Source organism: Chiloscyllium plagiosum, unplaced genomic scaffold, assembly GCF_037043375.1.
Source record: "Chiloscyllium plagiosum isolate Xiang-an unplaced genomic scaffold, Cpla_swu_hap1 HiC_scaffold_27, whole genome shotgun sequence".
Taxonomy (NCBI): Eukaryota; Metazoa; Chordata; class Chondrichthyes; order Orectolobiformes; family Hemiscylliidae; genus Chiloscyllium; species Chiloscyllium plagiosum.
In genome coordinates, this window is record NW_028270165.1 from 41,795,372 (window position 1) to 41,805,042 (window position 9,671).

At 47.6% G+C, this 9,671-nt stretch overlaps 2 non-coding genes across 2 annotated transcripts; both read left to right on the forward strand.

The window, feature by feature from the left end:
- Window positions 1-660: 660 nt before the first annotated feature.
- trnaw-cca (transfer RNA tryptophan (anticodon CCA)) lies at window positions 661-732 on the forward strand. Its single transcript has one exon. It is a non-coding gene; the product is annotated as a tRNA-Trp (tRNA).
- Window positions 733-8,832: 8,100 nt separating this feature from the next.
- On the forward strand, window positions 8,833-8,922 carry trnap-cgg (transfer RNA proline (anticodon CGG)). The gene is given in 2 exon segments: window positions 8,833-8,868; window positions 8,887-8,922. It is a non-coding gene; the product is annotated as a tRNA-Pro (tRNA).
- The last annotated feature ends 749 nt before the right edge of the window (window positions 8,923-9,671 follow it).

The following is a 9,671-nucleotide window of genomic DNA, read 5'->3' on the forward strand; positions in this document are numbered from 1 at the left end:
GAGCTTCCAGTTGCCTGCCAATTCCACACCACACCCTGTTCCCTGGCCAATATCTCTGTCTCAGGTTTGCTGTATTGTTCCAGCGAAGCTCAGCACCAGCAGAACGAAGAGTACCGAATATTACACTTGGGGAGCATACATCCCTCCGGTCCCAATATCGAATTCAATAATTCTAGGGCCTGAAATCCATAGTATCCTGGTCCCTTCCACACACACCAAGCCTTGTTATCACATAGTCTGTCATTACACACTACCTATTCTTAGCCACGAACACTCTCCATTCACCCTCCCACGCAGATCGTTATCAACTCCCTTTCCTGTCCAACAGTTCTTCCCTCGCTTTTGGGTCTGTCCTGATCTATCATTTACTGCATCCGCCTTCCTCCCACGCTATCTCCTGCATATATACCAACGTTTTCCCAATCACCATCAGTTCGAGAGAAAGGTCACCGGCAACTACTGTGTTTTTTGTTTCTGATATACAGCATCCCAGTTCTTTCAGCTTTTTATTGAGGTCGAGTTGGAAATTGTTTCGAGAGAAAGAAGGAGAGGGGGAGAGACAGAACAGACATGAACTGTTGATCTCCGTTGTAACTCATGTGTAAAATCATTGTTGCGATCACTTCCCTTAAGCATGAATAGCGATCAAATGGCATCCGTGAGCTTGTGGCGCAACGGTAGCGCGTCTGACTCCAGATCAGAAAGTTGCGTGTTCGAATCACGTCAAGCTCACTAAAATCAGCTTCTTACATTTCAAATCAAGAAAGGAGTCGGTTCCCTCCAGATTACTGTTGAGCCAAATCTTCTTTCTGGAAACTTTTGATCACACGTGAAGCTTTGCTGTCAGTTTGATTTGTGAACACTGTGTCAGGGAGGTGGTGTGCCCATTGTTTGGGCAAATGCTCAGCTCCCCCACTTCATCACGGGATTTCAACACAGCCGTCTCCCTCGGGGCAACCGCTTCGTTCAGTTGGTGACAGCACGGTGTGAATAACGTCATACCGATATTTTTACAACATAATCCAGAGACTCCCAGCTTTATGTTTCAATCTATCAGGAGAGTGATAGCGAGTTCAGATAGAAATGTTTCCCACCAACAGCAAATCCTTTCCTCTCACTGCACACAGTTAAAATTATCTTTATTCAACAGGAGAAGCGGAAACTACAGTCTGGCATCCTCTCTCCACATTAGTGGTGAGCCTGAATTTTATAAACGGTGTCAGTAAAATCCAGTGGCGGACACTGATTTGGTTCAGTCGATTTTTTTGCCAAGCGAAATTCACCAAGAGGATGCTGCTGTGTGAAACAGCTTGGGGAATTACTGCAGGGCCTCCTGCGCATGGGACACACCGCAACTGATGTGTTTCACCTTCACCAGTTTATTCCTATCTCGGAGAAGAGAGGTTTGATGATTCGGATCATAGCAGCCAGACAGAGGACAGGAGAAGAGCACTCAGATCTTCACAAGCTTGTCACCACAGCTAGGTCATCGGGGCCTGTGTATCAGTATGTAATCTGCATCTACTGACTGGAAGCACAGCAAATTGGAGTGCTGGTGGGACTATCACACAGGAGAAAACGGCTTCGACCTATCAACTCCCAATGCGCAACTCCGCTCACCTCAACTGAATAACTGTAAACAAATTACTCAGTGATTGAAAGGAATACTCGGTTTTGAATCTGCATTGTGTCATGTACCTTTGAGAATGATGTCAAAACACCTTCATTGCTGTGATGGAGTATCCTGTTGGGCAGAATATATCCGTTGTCAAATTTCGTACGTTCTGTTGGTCCAACTCCGATTTCACTCAGAATCACAAAATGTGTGACAGCGCAGACTGAGGCTACGCAGCCCACCTTAGCTCTACTGGCTCAACACAATATGTAAATAAGTGTCTCATTCTGTCGCCTTCTCCCTGTAAATCTGCACATTGTTACATTGAACATGCCCACCGAATTCCCTTTTGTGTCCATTGAATCTGCCTCTTTGTCACTGTCAGACAGCGACTTACTGACCCCACTCCCTGTGCGAAAACGGTCTTCCTAATGTCACTTTTACTTATTTTCCTGATGAATTTAAATCTCTGCCAAATTGTTCTCGATCCTTTCAGGCCTGGGAGCATTTTCACTGCATTATTTCCTCTGTTTGAAACCCTAATGACGTGGAAAACTTCAATCAGGCCAGCTTTCAGCCCTCTGCTCACCAAAGACAACTGCCCCAACTTTCCAATCTACCTTCATGACTGACATTCCTCATACACGGTACTATTCACTTCAACCTTTTCAGCGCTGTCTGCAATCACTTCACTTCCCCGCTTCTTGAATTATCACACTCAGAATTGAGTGTAATACAGGTGGAGATTTCATTCAGACTCGGATTGCGCGGGCGAAAAATCTGCAATACTTGTTTTCACTTTGAGCAACTGTTTCCCTGTGCCGTGTTCTCTGCAATGATATCTTTGTCCCATACCTAATTCAGGCAGTCGGATCTGATATAACGAAGCGGCTTTTTGAAAAAACTGACCCGGCATTTTTCCTCAGGTCAAGTTAAGAAATGAGGGTTCCCCTGGGATGGGAACCCGGCACCTTCCACACGTCTGTATTAGCTGGAAAACCCAAAGATAGCATCATACCCCGAGACCAACGAGCCAAAAACCATGTGCGTGCCCAGCTCCTGAAGCAACTGGGAGTTGCTCAGTACGAAATACATTGTACATTGCTCCCAGAGTTACAAGCAGCAAAGACTTTCAAGAACATCTGCTTCTCATTCTGTCTCCCTGCTCCCAGGACGCTGCTGTTTGTCCCGTCCCCAGGGACCGGGCTCTCTCCACTGGTGGATAATTGAACCAATTTGTTTCTACTTGCAAGCTGTGCTGGTGGAAGAAGGAGCCCACTCGCTCTTCTTCTCTCTCTCTCTCACTAGAACGTGAGGCAGGAGAAGTCAGTTACAGTAATGCGTAGGAAATGGACATCTTTGAACTTGTTCCAAAGGTCCTGTTAACGGAGAGATAGAAAGATGCTGCGCTGCCGGGTCAGAGAGAAATGGACACCGGAGACTCTTCCCTCAGGTAAATTGATATGAGTGCATTTTTGTGCAGTCTGCTTGGTGTTCAGAATTTGTCTTGACACAGCAATCCTGCAGAAAGTCTTTTCTTACACGAGCGTTGATTTCTTGACTGCAGGAATGGACCAAACCAGCAAATCATGTGTTACAACTTCACCGGTTCATTGCCATCTGAGAGAAGAGGTTGAACACTTGAGATCAGAACACACCGACAGAAAACTGGACCAGACAACTCAGAGCTCCACAAGTGTGCCAGCGCAACTGTATAAATTTGACTTGTGTATCGATGTGACATCGATGCATTCTTCGCTGGCGATTTTAAATGACTTCCTGTTGGTTGCATTATCGCTCAAACTTCACAAAACCCGTCTCATAAAGTCACGTTTTCTCATGTCTGGGAATATATTGCAAAGCAGGAAACTCGAGTTCTGAACAAACAACCTACCAGACTCAAAACGTCAGCTCTGTTTACCTTTCCACAGATGCGGCTCGACCTGTTGGCTTTCTGCAGTATTCTCTGTGTTTTTTAGGCACAAGTGCTGCTTTTCATTCAAGAACTTCAATCCCTGTCCTCTGGTAACTGACTCTGGTCAGTGGCAATTGATTCTTCTGATCATTAATCTGCCCATTCCCACCGCTTCTTCTCCCATCATTACCAACAGCCCCAGGAAATCTCCAATTAACCTTCTTTGCTCCAAAGCGAACATTCCCAACCTTGGGAATGTGTCCCCAAAATGGAAATTCCTCATCCTTGGAAATGAAGCATGGCGTACTCTTGGGAAGAGATTTCGGGAAATTATTGTCAGTTAGGAAATGGAAAAATGTTCATGAAGCAAAACAGAAATCCCAATCGCTGAAAATGTGTTGCTGGAAAAGCGCAGCAGGTCAGGCAGCATCCAAGGAACAGGATAATCGATGTTTCGGGCATAAGCCTTTCTTCAGGAATGGAGAAGAAGGGCTTATGCCCAAAACGTCGATTCTCCTGTTCCTTGGATGCTGCCTGACCTGCTGCGTTTTTCCAGCAACATATTTTCAGCTCTGATCTCCAGCATCTGCAGTCCTCACTTTCTCCTCAGAAATCCCAGTCACCAGCTTTGTGAACCTTCAGAAACTCTTTGGGAAGCGGATTTAGAGGAGAATGAAAGATTAACTGTCCGACTGAGCAGAGACAGTGCAGACACCGTCCCCTTGTTGAAGAAGCCGGGAGATTGACTCTGATGCTCTCGGGACATGAACTGATCTGAGACATTGAAAGAATTGTCGTTCCTGCACATCAGGAATTCAAACCCCTTCTCGCCTCCGAACCAATAAGAGAACTCGGGAACAGGCAAAACACTGAAAGGTTCGAAGGGCGACGAACCCGGAATAAGAAAGCTAGTTCCTCGTGACATGGATGTGTCTGCAGAGGGTGGGATCAGACTGTCCCCGGTGTCTCCAAAATGAATGTCCCAGGCTTTATTATGGAAAAGTAAAACTGATAGACGACAATTGTAATTCTAGGCGGGGAGGCTGAATTATGAATTCACTAATAGCCTCCCTTAAGCGATGGGGCAGGTGGTGTGGTTCCTTGTGTCTGTGGCGCAATTGGTCAGCGCGTTCGGCTGTTAACTGAAAAGTTGGTGGTTCGTAACCATCTAGGGGCGGTGTGTTCGCTGCTCTCCCTCCAGCTGCGCAGTCGTGTGTTTTTAATGGGGTCAGGCAAAGAATTTCCAGAACGCTGCTTCTCATTCTGTCTTCCAGCTGCCATTTGTCCCGCCTTCAGGAACCGGCTTCTCTCTACTGGCAGAAAATTAAGCCGTTTTGTTTCTAAACTTTTCTCTGACACCTGAGTGACCAGTGACAAGCATTGCCCTCCTCAACAGAGAAGAGGAGAAGACCACGCAGACCTCCACGAGGGTGTCATCTCAACTGTGCACATTGGGCCAGTATATCAATGTGAAATATTTTTGTCGAAGTGTTTTGGGAAGCAGATGAGAAGGCGAGGTGCACAACAGTGCGCCGTTATACGGGAAAGCTGCTGAAGACGACATTGAGTGAATGGGAGAGATGGTTTCCCTTCTGGGTTATGCTCCCATCACGCACCGGCAGACATATCGCCGACACGCAAATATAAACTCTCTAAATTCCCACATTCTGTTTTATCGAAGTGTGATTTTGCTGAAAAGCACAAAATTTCAACACTCGCAAAATTCAAACTTTAACAAAGTGCTCATAGATATACTTTGCGAACACCTGGAAAACATTCTTCCAAACGTACCTGGGGAATTTCGGTTTGAGGGCTCTTGAATTTTAAGTGGAAGGATGGGAAGTTTGCCTCGAGGATGCGTAATGTAGAGATGTGTTCCCCATGTTAACTGGTAGAGATTGGCCATCTCAGTGCTTCCCGATGCAGGGCTGCCCTGATCCACCGGGAGGTTTTTTGATAAACTGTCCCGGGAGCTTCTAGCCGACCGTGACGTCATAGAGCGAGCCCCCGGTGATGGCCTGCAGCTGCTGTGACACAATGATGATGCTGGCCCCGGAACATGAATACGAATTAGTTCATGAGTCACGTGGTACTGAATCATTGAATGGAGTGTTCTTCCAACTTCACGGATTTATATCTAAGAGGAGGTAAATGGGCAGGGCTTAGACCTCGGGTCCACTCTTCCTTCACTCACAACACCCCACACCCACCTCCCATAGTCCCACTTTCCCCTGCAACCGCCGAATGTGTAACACCTACCCATTTACCTGTTCCTTCCTGAATATCCAAGGGCTCGAACATACCTGCCAGGTCAAGCAGCACTTTGCCTGCACATTTGCCACAACCTAGTCCACTGCATTCGCTGCTCACAATGTAGTTTCCCCAACGTAGCATAAACTGGGTGACTGTTTCGCAGAACATCTCAATTCTGCCCGCAAAAAAGGCCCTGAGTTTCTGCTTTCCTGCCACTTTAACACGCCACCCTGTTCCCTGGCCAACATCTCAGTCTCAGGCATGCAGCAGTGCTCCAGCAAAGCTCAGCTCCAGATGGAAGAACAACGCCTCATTTTCCACTTGAAGACCCTGCAGCCCCACCTACAGTTCGATGATTTAGGGCCTGAAATCCGCCATGTCCTATTCTCTCCTATTCATGTAATGTCGTCTTTAGCAGCTTTCCCGTCTAAGGGCGCTCTGTTCTTCACCTCGCCTTCTCATTTGCTTCCCAAAAACTCAACATAAATATTTCCCAGTGATATACTGGCCCAATGTGCACAGTTGAGGTGACACACTCGTGGAGGTCTTCGTGGTCTTCTCCTGTTCGCTGTACCCTATGTTGAGGAGGGCGATGCTTGTCACTGGCCACCTGGGTATCAGAAAAATGTTTAGAAACAAAACGGTTGAATTATCTGCCAGTGGAGAGAGCCCGGTTCCTGGGGAAGGTACAAATAGCAGCAGGGAGACAGAATGAGAAGCAGCTGTTCTGGAAACTCTTTGCCGCTTGCAATTCTTAGAGCAATGTCAAATGTATTTCACACTGAGCAAGTCTCAGCCAGTTCCAGAGGTCGGGCTGTTACGGGCGATGGGGTGCGCCTGGTTTCCAGCTCGTTGGTCTAGGGGTATGCATTTCGCTTTGGGTCTTCTACTACTCCGACTTGCCAGAGATGCGGTGCTTGAGGAATGTCAGCAATGAAGCGAAATTGGAAAATTGGGACTGCCCTCCCCGGAGAACAGAAGCCTTGCAAATCATGAGAGGCCTCGACACAGGAAATAATGTTGTGAAAATGCTCCCACGCCTGAAAGGATCCACAACGATTCGGCAGAGTTTTAAAGTCAGGAGGGAAAGAAGTAAAAGTGACATTAGGAAGAACGTTTTCGTATAGGGAGTGGTTAGGGTCAGTAAGTCCCTGTCTGACATTGACAAAGAGGAAGATTCAATGGACCCGAAAGGGAATTCGGTGGTCATGTTCAGATGTGCAGATTTACACGGAAAAGGCAAGAGAATGTTACGAATTGAGACACGCGTTTACTTACGGTGTAGAACCAGCAGATCGAAGGTGGGCCGCATGGCCTCCGTCTGCGCTGTGACACATGTTGTGATTCAGTGTGAAATCACAGTTCGATCAACAGAATGTGGGAATTTAGAAAACAGTTTATATTTACACAGCCTCCATTCGTCTGCGCAATAGCATATTACACGACAGCAGTGGAGGTCTTTGACATCAGTCTCGAACGTGCCTGCCGCGTGCCAGGCGAAAGGCTGAAGGGATCTATGGAAAACACGCCACGTGGGAAAGTAGAGTGTCGCAGCGGGAGGGTGCTGGGTTCATGTCCCTCGATCGAAACTATCGTCTGCTATTGCTTCCCTTTGTAACGGTACTCTGTTCTATATCTTGCCTTTGCCTCTGCTTCCCAAATCTTCGAGCATCTGAGCTGAATATGTCACTAAACACTGGCCCAACTTACACAATTGAGGGGAAGTGCTTGTGGAGATTTGAGTTGCTTTCCGCCAGTCTGCTCTGAACTGAATCCTAACAACTCTTCTCTGAAATGGGAATGAGCTGGTGAAGTTGAAACAATTCGAATTCGAATCCCTACACTGCGGAAACAGGCCCTCCTGCTCAACAAGTCCTTGTCAACCCTTCGAAGAGTAACCCACCCAGACCCGACATTTACTTCTGATTGATGCGCCTAACCTACGGACCTCCGGGTACTATAGGGCAGTTTAGCATGGTCAGTCCACCTAACCTGCACATCTTTCGACTGTGGAAGGAAACCGGAGCACCGCAGGAAACCCACGCAGACACGGGGGGATTGAACAAACTCCACACAAACAAGCCGCACACGGGTAGGATCGAATTCAGGTACCGTTCTGAGACAGCAGTGTTAACCACTGAGCCGCAAAGCCACATTATTTGCGGTCGTATTCATTCCCTGCAATAGTTCCCCACCCCGGTTCAGACGTGAATGACAGGACGATCAGCATTTCGAAAGCAGCATCACCATACAGACACAGTTCCCATGATGAGGACACATATCACCGATCGCGAATCACCTCGGAGAGATACAAGTGACAGAGAGTCGCATGGAAATGATGGATTGAACGGCTTCCGGCTGCGGCGGAATGACGTCACGTGTTTATGCCGCCCCTCTCCCTGTCTCTGGGACAGAGCGGCTGAGGGAGAAACAATGGCTCATTTTCAACTTCATCTGGGACATTTGGTGCTCAGATGTTCACTGCTGCCCGTTCGCAGCAAAGAAACAGACGCCCATGTTAGAAAAGTCTTTCTGCAGGATTGCTGTGTGAAGACGAATTCTAAGCACCGAGCAGGCGGCACACAAATGCACTCATATGAATTTACCTGAGGGAACAGTTTCCGGTATCCATTTCGCTCTGTCCCACCAGCACAGCATCTTGCTGTCTCATTGATTACAGACCTTTGTAATGTAGTTAAAACTTGCCCATTTCCTCCGCATTAGTGTAACTGACGTCTCCCATCCCAAGTGATTGAGAGAAAGCAGAAGGGCGAATGGGCTCTGCCCTCCCCCTGAACAGTTTGCAAGTCGAAACAAAAATGGTTTATTTATCCGCCAGTGGAGAGGGTCCAGTTACTGGGAACGAGACAAACAACAGCGTCCTGGGCGCAGGGACACGGAATGAGAAGCAAATGTTGTGGAATCTCTTTGCTGCTTGCGATTCCTGGAGCAACTCAAACGTTTTTCACACTGAGCAAGTCTCAGCTGCTTAAGGGGAGGGCGCTTGGAGCGTCCGGGGTCAGGGAAGCGCGCGTCGGGGGCGGCCAGTGGCTCGTTGATCTAGCGGTATGATTCTCGCTTCGGGCCTACAGTAAGATGGATTTGTGAGAGATCCCGGGTTCGAATCCCGGACGAGCCCTCGTTGCTTAGGTTGCCTTGTGCCGAAACGCCGGTGCAATTTTCTCAAAAAGCACATTTATTAAACGAGATCGGACTGCCTGAAGGAGGGATGGGGCCGAGCTCCCCTTACAGCGAACAGGGTAAAAGGAAACACTTGCTCAAAGTGAAAACAAGCATTGCACATCGTTCGCCCGCGCAGGCCGACTCTGAATGAATCCTCCAGCTGCATTATTGCTCAATTGTGAGCGTGAAATTTCAGGAAGCGGGGAAGTGAAGTGATTGGAGGCAGCGCTGAACAGGTTGACGTTAATGGTGCCGTGTATGAGGATTGTCAGCAATGAAGGTAGATTGGAAAGTTGGGACAGTTCTCCTTGGAGAACGGTAGGTTGAAAGCTGGCCTGATTGACGTTATTCAAGTCATGAGGGTCGAGACACAAGAATAAAGTAGTTCAAATGCTCCCACGCCTGAAAGGATCGACAACGATTCAGCAGAGTTTTAAAATCACGGGGAAAAGAAGTAAAAGTGACATTAGGAAGAACGTTTTCGTACAGGGAGTGATCAGGGTCAGTAGGTGACGCAAACATCAAACACTTATGTTCCTTAACCCATAGGACAGACGGATGGGAGTGGAAGACAAGAAGAAAGAGAGACACAGAGTGAGCGAGAAAAGGGAGAAAAGTCAGAAAAACAGAAGTTAAGAAAAAACATAGAGAGACTGAGGAAGGGATACAATTCCATTGGGTCCCTGCTTTCTCTATGGTTTCATA